Source organism: Trachypithecus francoisi, unplaced genomic scaffold, assembly GCF_009764315.1.
Source record: "Trachypithecus francoisi isolate TF-2019V2 unplaced genomic scaffold, Tfra_2.0 Lachesis_group10, whole genome shotgun sequence".
NCBI classification, from domain to species: domain Eukaryota; kingdom Metazoa; phylum Chordata; class Mammalia; order Primates; family Cercopithecidae; genus Trachypithecus; species Trachypithecus francoisi.
The window spans coordinates 103,823,641-103,833,483 of NW_022681455.1; the positions used below are offsets into that span (position 1 = coordinate 103,823,641).

Sequence of the window (9,843 nt, forward strand, 5' to 3'; positions counted from 1 at the left end):
TTTATTAATCCTTCCATTTAATAATTGTTCACTGAACACTTCCTTTATATTTGGAACTGAGGATATAATTGAAAGTAGTAACACCCATGATGTTTTTCTTCCTAGAGTTGAGTCTGGTTTAAGAATTGCTCCTGCATCAGACATTTCAGACATATTAAATGCATATGTGTTTGTCTCCCAGTTAGATTCTGAACACTCATCTGGGACAGGAGCTGCATATTTTATTATACTCTGAGCATTTAGGGCTGGGGAAAGTGGTACTCAGTGAAGTTTTGACTGAATGGTAACCCAAAGAACTTTGCATTTGTTAAGTCTTATTCTCAATCAACTGACCAGTAAATCATTAGAAAACTCTTCAATTATCTTGGTAGAGTTGGAAATATATTTTAAGTGTTCTTGCAATGCGGTGTTCTGCATAAAATTGGAGCTCACTAAATGTTCTTTGATTAGTTGAAGGCCACTATGGATTCACCCGTATGCCGTAATACATATGAATGAGTCTAATAATAAGATAAAGTGGTTATGTGTCACTATTTCTGTTTACTGGGTATATTTGATTGAGTATTTAATCACACCTTAGCTCTAATGACATCAGGTCTGTGAATGTAAGGTTCTCTGTTCAGTGTCAAGGCATGATCGTTAACATGAACAATATGGATCAGGGAGCATCATATATAACTGCAGCTTCCAGTATCTTGGTTCATGTTTTTAACACATATTCCCATAATTTCTCTCTTGACTCAGTAATTAATAATAGGATTATCAAAAGCCATTCATTCAATGTTTGAAAGATATTAAAGATGCCTCCCAATACATACCCAATGGGCAAAGGTGATGCTATGTTTGTTTTGATGGGGATGTTTATCTGCCATTTATAATGAGAGCTCAGCAAACATGTGGTTGGCCTGTTACCAGCGCATGAGATAAAAACCTTCTGGAGGAAAAGCAGTCCTTATGCCTCACTGGTTCAGTCTCTATCAAGTAGACACCAAAATGCTTGACATTAGAGAGAAGAGGCAAACATAAGAAACTGCAAGAAGATATGACAACATTTTTTTTGTTGGACTGCAAATTTTAAATCTGATACAACTATAAGCTCATGTATTTTGCAATGAACTAAGGAATTACAGTCATCTCTCACTTATTATTTTTACTATATCTTCTTAATTTAACACTTTAGAATAATTTGTATCTGTTATTACAATTAACAAAACGAGTTTGCAGTTCCCAGTTGACCTAAAAGTAAGCAATTGTTGCGTGACCTAAAATAAGCAAAGAATAAAGGATGCATTTTTTCACCGTGTTATATGTGGAGAAAGCTAACTTTACACAAGGTTAATAGACACACACATGGTGGTTAATATACTGTGGTAGATAAAAGTTTGGCAGACCCAACTTTCATTTTCTAAACATGTTATCCTGTGTCTACCTTCACTTAAAAGGATGGAGAAATTTTATACATGTAGCCTCACCCTATCTGCAGCAGAGGTAACTGGTGACATATTTTACTAGTATTGTGGTTACCAGTATGGATTCTGAAGGCAAATGCTTGAGTTTAAACCCTGTCTCATCTGTCTACCAGCTGTGTGATTTGGGGCAAAGAATGACTTCACTGTATCTAAGTTCCTTCTCCTGTTGAATAGGAATAATCTGAATAGGTACCTCTTAGATATGTACACGAGTTATTATATGTGAAGTACTTAGAAAAATACCTGGCACGTAATACATGCTCTAAAGGGAAAAGCCAGTATCATTACTTTTGTTGTTGTTGTGAATGTAGGCAAGGGAGATGGGATTGGAAGTCAACTTTAATATTAAGAAAGCTTTTACTGTGCTAATAAAATCAAAAGTTGTGGTTGGTACTACACCACCTTTCGAATAGCTACAGTGAATCTGGAATGGAGACCTACAGCTGGAACACACAGGATGGGCTTCTTATAAAAATGGAAACATTGGAGTGAAGTTCAAGATAATTGAAGAGAAGAAGCATTTGACATCAAGTTCTTACTGAACCCAAACCCATTATGTGTTTAAGACACTGTAATCAACTTATATGTTAGCTAAAATTGAAAGCATCCTTTACTGACATGCTGGTGAAGGGGTCCGACAGCCAAGACTTATTACCACCACAATTACCAAAATGTGCCCTAGCTATCATTGCTCAAGGGATGGACCAATTGGGAGCTGTGGAGACTCAGCTCCCATTTTCCAAACACCTTATGCTGTGTCTATCCTCACTTAAAAGGGTGGAGAAATTTCATACATATACCCTCACCCTGTATGCAGCAGAGGTGACTGGTGACACGTTTTTCTAGTGTCACTAAAAAGTTTCAAATGTAGCTTCTGGGAATCTTATAAATCTTGTGGGGCCTTTTCTCAAATTTTAAATGTATGCATGTCATTGTTTTTCTATTTTTTAAAAAGGAGTTTGTTCTACAGATAACATTTATGTATTATCATATATTTTGACTGTGACATTATGGTAATTGTCCAGTTCTTATATGTTAAGAGATCAACTTCATTTCTGAACCACTAATGATATTGCCAAGTTTAGAGACAAGATTTTTTTTTCTTATAGACTCTCTTATATTACCTGTGACATTTTAGTTTTGCTGTTGAAATGTATAAACTTGATACTGACGGTAGCCAGCCTTCAAGATTATGAATGCCTCACAGTATCCATGCCTTTGTACAATTTCCTCTCACATTGTACAAGACGTTGGGCTGTGCGACCAGTAGCATACGACAAAAGTGATAGTATGCTACTTTCGAGATTAGGTCATAAAAGACAGTATTTTCCGTCTCAGATGTTGTCTTGCTAGCTAGTTCTCTCTCTCAGATTACACATTCTTGGCAAAGCAAATTGCCAGGCCTTGAACACACTTAGGCTGCCTATGGAGAGGCTCACATGGCAAGGAAGAGAAGTCTATGGCCAAAAGTCAGTGAGAAACTGACACCTGCCAACAACCACATGAGTGAGCTTAGCAGATAATTATCCAGCTTCTGTCAAACCCTGAGAAGACTGAAGCCTCAGCCAACACCTTAAATGTGACCTTGTGCTCCTCCCAGATTCTCAACCTTAGAAACTGTGTAATATATACATGTTGGTTGTTTTAAGCCATAAACATTTTATATTTTATTTATTTATTTAGCAACAATGTCAAAAGGAAAAAATAATATGACAAATGTAAATTACCCAGGGCAAAAGCCAGTGCATATTTAATGTCATATAAATCTATATATCCTTCTTTTTAAAAACATAAAACAGAACAAAACAAAACCCTGAAATCAAGTTTAGAAAGGGTACAAAACTACTTTTCTCAAATTTTAAATGTATGCCTGTCATTGTTTTCTATTATTAAACATTATTTATTCTTTTAAAAAGATACCTCAACACTCATGTACTATATAAAATATAGAGCCATACTCTGAGGACAATTTATTTTCATTCATATATATTGTATGTTAGGGGCCTACTCAGGCAAAACATAGTTGTAGTTTAATCTAACAGTGATGAATTACTGGAGTGAATTCATGCAAACAGGGAAATTGAAATTAAATTCATCACACCAAGGAAAACACTTCCTACCCATGTAAATTAGCAGCTTTTCCACTAAAATCAATTTGTTTTGGTAAATTATGCAAAAATGCTCAAAGGGCTTAGGTAAGTAATTTATTATACTCTTGGCTGTTTTATAATGTTTGGAAATAAAATGTATTCACACAGTATTAGATGGTATAAACTGAGAACTTTAGTGACAATTTTTGTTTATTACAATTCATCTAACTTGACTGAACTGTCAGAACACCCACATTATGTCGGACATACAATATTTTTTGTGCTGGTACTTGCCTAGAAGTTGGTGCTTTAAAAACCAAAACAAAACTTTTAAAAATGTAACTCTTTATGTTTAAAGTACTGATTAGTTCCTATAACATATTATGGCAAAGGTCAGTAATTTCAATTAAAAAAAGCCTTGAATTTTGTAGTTACAAGATGAGAAATTACCTTCTTAAGCCTGCATGAGAATACAGTTTTTCACAGGACTTTTGTAGAATTAGTAGTGTAATTGAATGAGAATGTCTTTGTTTAGCAAGAATTATATGTTGGGATATCACCAAATCTAATGTGCACGTTTAAATCATATGGTATTTTCAATTACTCTTTTTAGCAGTGGAGTCGAGGGGTTATATTTAATAATTTATCTCTCTCTTACCCTGTGTCCAGTTGTTTAAGTCATCTGCATTCTTCTGCTTCACATATCTTTGTTACCCTCTATCCCACTGTATGAAATCACTTTTAGGAACATCATTTATTATCCAAACTACAGAAATAGTCATCTAATGGTCTCATACATCTCAACTTAATTACCGCAAATCACTTCCCACCTGGTGGGCAAAAATGATCTTAGCACACATGAAGTTGGAATGTCACTGCCTGAAATCATTTACTGGTTTCCTTTGCCCTCACTATGAGTACTAACCTTATAGGCTATCACACAAGACCTTCTGCATCTACACAAGACCTCTGCATCTTCACATTAAGCTACTCATACAGTCTTTCCCCTTCCTCTAGGCCCTTCTTTCCTGATACATCAAAGCCCTTGCCTATTGCAGAACATACCATTAATTTCCCAAAATATGTCATTATTACTACCCTGCTTATGACAACATGTGCTTCTCTTTGTATGGTGACTCTCTTTTAAGATTAATAAAATATAGATGACTTTACCCTTTCTAATCTTAACGTGTTTTTAGATCACTTACAGTTGTATCACTTGTTTGTTTTCTCTTCTTGCTCACTAGTATGTAATCTCCATCAAGGCTAACACCATACTTCTTTGGTTCACCAGTAATTATATGTATGTGTGTGTTTGTGGCTATATATGTGCACACAGATACGCATTTTAAATAGCACAAACTCTTTTCTACTAGCTGGTATTTTTTCTTTATCTTGGCTTCTAATCCACCTTGCTTTCTCTTTGATCACCAAGGTTTTCACATTCCATGTATCTGATTACTTTCTGTATTTCTCACATTATTTGCTATCTATCTTAGTTAGCTAAATAGATAGGTATAGATGCATACAGATAGATAGATAGATAGAAAGAAAGAAAGAAAGAAAGAAAGAAAAAGAAAGAAAGAAAGAAAGATAGTAGATAGATATCACATTATTATGATGGCAAATAAAAAAATAATTAGTGTCTTGAAATTTACTACTGGAACCATTTTAGCTTATTTATATGTTAGGATCATTAGACCCACGTTATCTGATACTTTGAAAAATAGATGGGGATAATCTATTTCTCTGTATATTTGAGAAAGCAAATGGTTTTCAAAATAAATTACCGCTTGGGAATGACCCCACGGTTTCTAATTACATTGGCATCCATTCTCCCAGTGATTCTTAGGAAGATACAGGGATTGAGTGAGGCAAAATTTCCTTCTTCTCTACCCTACCTCTGAATACCAGGGAAGTGATCACAAGTGAAGATGACTTGCAGGCTCAAGCCTATGGCTCCAAGCATCACATCCTCTGTTTTTTCCACTCCATTAGGAAGCCACAATCTAAATGTGAATTTGACTTTATTCCACATATGTACTTTTTAACAAGTCAATGAAATTTTGGCAGATAAAATTGAATCATGCTTCAATAAGAGACTCTTTCATTTCAAGAAATGAGTTGGTACTTTCTTATGGAATACAAATATTTCTTTTTTGATAATTAGAAAAATTAAAACATATATTAATGTTGTTTTGGGGATATACAAGATTTTATATATACAGCTTACATAACAAGTCTAAAATATTAACATGAGAAGATTTCAAATTCAAAGAACCATGATTCGAAATCAAGCACTCAGGAATTTTTGCTGTTGCTTTTGTTGCTGTTGATATTTATTTATTTTTGCTTTTGGTTGAATGTACTTTTTAATATAGTCATTTTTAGAAATGTTTACAGTCTAAACATGTTTTTCCTTTCAGAATCACTATATCCAGCACATTAATCATCATAAATACGTCCTCAACAAAATTAATATATATGTACAAAATGTGATTACTTCACATAAAAGTACAATTTAAACATTTAAGGAAAAAGAGTTTTAATTTTGAAGGTATTTAGAATAATAGTAATATCAGGTTAAAAACTTTGTAAAGTTCGTTGACAGTAAGTAATGTGTCTAAAGTGTGTAAATTTTTAACTCTTACATTAGTAGTCAAGTTGTTGCCCTATATAAGTGGCATGGGAAGTTTTCTCAAGCCCAAACCTATGGTTTTGCTCCACACTTCTGGCTTTCTCAGCTTCTCTCATTAATCTTGCAGTAAATGATGCTAATGCAGGAGTTGCAGGGTGTAACAGAATCTGCTTATTCTCTGTTTGTGGTCCCCAGTGGGTGTGAGGTTGTAGCAATTAAGGCAGTGTGTGTGCTGTTTTGAGGCACCACAAAGATAGATTAATTAGGTTGCAAATGGTCCCAGTGACATTGCCAACAGAGCCTTTGATGGGCCTAGTCCAAGGTGATTTAGTCTGATGATATTGATGGATAGACAACCTTAAAAGAAGGGAAATGACTATGAGAAGTAAAGGGGGAGCATCTGGTGTTTGTAACAATGAACACACCAGGGCTACAGTTGCCTGAGATGAAAATCCTTCTTGTTAATGAAATAAGTCTTAAAGAGAATATCAAATTACTGATAATCAATTTTGTAATATTTTTGATCTTACAAGCTAATTTAAAAGCATAACTTAAACAGTTAATATTAGTTTATAACTAGCAACTACTGTGACTAAATTATCTAAAATCTGTAAGCTCATATATACAACTGAATATTTTCCCATTTGAAATAGTCCCTTGAAAGCCTAGACTCTCATTTCAAAGACACAGATATCATTGAAATTTGATCAGAAACCAGTTTTGTTATCCTTATCTCAATGCAAATGTCACGATATAGAAAGTCTGAGGTAGTTAGTAATTTAAAGGGTAATCCTTTTTTCAGAGTCCATGAGGCATTTTATTTGTAAACATGTATTGCATCTCTAGAAAAAGAATCCCAGGACTTTTCCTCCTGTGTGCTTTCATATTGCTTCTTCATGGTCCATGACACCCCTTGAGGTTTGTACAATGAAACCAAACTGGAGGACTGGGAGCGCATTATTCTGTCATTTTTCTAGACCTTTGAGTTTTACATCAACTCTGGGGCTAATCACTCCACACTTGTTTAGCCTGCCTGTGAGGGTCACGACAATTTTCCCAGCTCTGCAACTATCAGTGATTTCAGATTTGCCAGTGTAGCCATGCCTCATCATCACAGTTGGAAACTGAAAAAACTGAATGATGACTTTGGAGCACAACCTAATGAGAAACTGGCATTTGCCTCCCTTTTCGGCATTGTTGATGCTCTTGAGAGCATTAGTCAAGACATTCATGTGCACCATTGTGGCACAGAAAGATGACAGAAAGAGTTAAACAGTAATTTTTAAATGAGAAACTAGGTGGCTTTGGAATGGAGAGAGTAGATGCTTCCTCACTCAAACCTAGAGTGATGGCCTGGAGTAGGGGAACACAATTATCTGGTTTCTAATTTATGCCCCTGAATTCCAGAGTTATAAGGCAAGCCCATAGCAACAGCATAACAAACTAAAATGTAGGAAGTAATTTTTTGCCCACTGACCATCTACATCACATTTCCAGTTTTAATGGTAGAGAAGAGGCTGGGAAAATGCTACAGGGATCAATGGATGTTGAGAGAGACTATGAGGGCCTGAAAAGGGGAATTATGTTTCATATGGGTCTCTAAGAATGAGAGACCAAGAATCAGAGGCTTCCCAAGACTGTATTCTCATCTGATACATTGATATGAAAGTGAGATAGTCATAGTGATAGTGGTTTAAAACAGACTTCAAAGATCACTCCATGGAAAACGTAGTCAATGTTAAATTTGCCTCCAGGAAGATTTTAGTGACAAAAACTACAGCAGTGTCAATCAAGTTAGATTTTTTTTTTTTTTTTTTTTGCCTTCTTAACTACCACGCATGACCTCCCTACTCCCAGTACACAAATACATATTCAGAACCTGGTGAAATTAAAACAAATGCGCAGCTAAAAACTTAGAGGATGGCAATAGGGAAAGAATGCAAAGGAAATAGATAATGTAAACCCAACCCCAGGTCACAATGCAGACTTTCTACCTATCATGAGCCAGAGTTGGGAGAGTAGAGAAGATACCACTACAAATTAAGACCAGAGTGCTGGTTATTACACTCGCGTCAACATTTTAATTGTTAAACTATTGCTGTTGAGGCTTGGAAATGACAAGCTAACTTATTAACTAAGATTGAACAAAGAAGAGCAAGACTTATGTGAGACTTCAAACAGGAACAGGGGACAAACTAGCTTTAATAAAAGGGTTTACAAGCACAGTAAAAGGAAAAAAATCATTGGCCTACCTGCACGAAAAGAAATAGGAAAGGGAAATCTCTGGTTTGAAAGGGTATGATATCAAAATGAAAATATGATCTACTGAAAGAAAAGATCACAAAAATGACAAACATGTAGATAATATAAAATTATATTTTTGTATCTTTTCTTCTTTAATTTTTTTAGCAGTTTAAAACAAAGTTAACATATATAGAATATTAGATTACATAAAACAATAATAGAAGAATTATGTTATAAGGATACCCAATTATACTAAAAAAATTATATCCACATAAGTAGTTTGGAATAAATACATACATATGTGCAAAATACAGTAGTAGTAATAATTGTTGCTCTTCTGAAGAATTCAATATATAGCCTTATTTAATCCAATCACTCTAAATTGGAATGTGAAGTTCTATATATAAGTGTGTACATAAATAATTAGTATAATTATAATTATATATATGTTTTATATTCATAAACTTGTAATATTTCTGTTTGTATACTATATGCAATATATAAAATATAAATGCATTTTATCTGCATATATTAATGTATGGTTTTTATGTTTCTATGTATATATTTATGCATGTGTACATAACCAATAGAGGAAACAGAATGTGATACTAATAAATAAATTGGAAATCAATAAATTATTAGAGCTGTAAATACCATAAATAAATATTAAGAATATATTCTGAAGTAAATGAAAATTAAAATGCAATATATTAAATAACATGATCCAGGTAAAGCAATCCTTAGAGGAAAATTTATAGCTATATATTTATACATGAAAGATAAAAGTTCAAAATAATAATCTAAGCTTTTACATTTGGAAACTATCAAAAGATATTATGCATATTCCAAAATAAGAAGAAATATAATAATTTGGATAAAGAAAAATTTCATGTAACAGGAAAAACACAATAGAGAAAAAGCAACAGAGCTTCAAGTTGATTATTTGAAAAGGTCAAATAAAGCAATAAATATATATTTTGAATAATCAAGAAACAATAAAAGAGAAATTAATTATCTATATAAAAACAATAGAAGGGATATCACTACATGTGCTATATATATATAGCAAAAGAATAAAAAGAAAATGTTATGTAAAAATATGTACTACATTTGATAAATTACATTAAATGTATGTATTCTTTGAAAGTCCAATTTAACAAAACTAATATAAGATGAAATGGATAATAATAGTATTAAATAACTTAAATTTTTATTACAAACTTCACAAAGAAAGTTTCTGTCCAAGATTGAATTTATTTGGGATTTATGTCAAATATTTATGGAAGAAATAATACTTAATTTACCCAAATACTTTTGTAATATAGAAAAGGAGGGTATAATTTCTTACCATATTTTTAATAACACACTGCTAAATTCTAACAAACATTCAGGGAAGAAAAAG

At 33.3% G+C, this 9,843-nt stretch overlaps 1 pseudogene; it reads right to left on the reverse strand.

Annotated features, from left to right (window-relative positions):
- Window positions 1-7,039: 7,039 nt before the first annotated feature.
- Window positions 7,040-7,438, reverse strand: LOC117088775 (annotated as a pseudogene).
- Window positions 7,439-9,843: the final 2,405 nt, after the last annotated feature.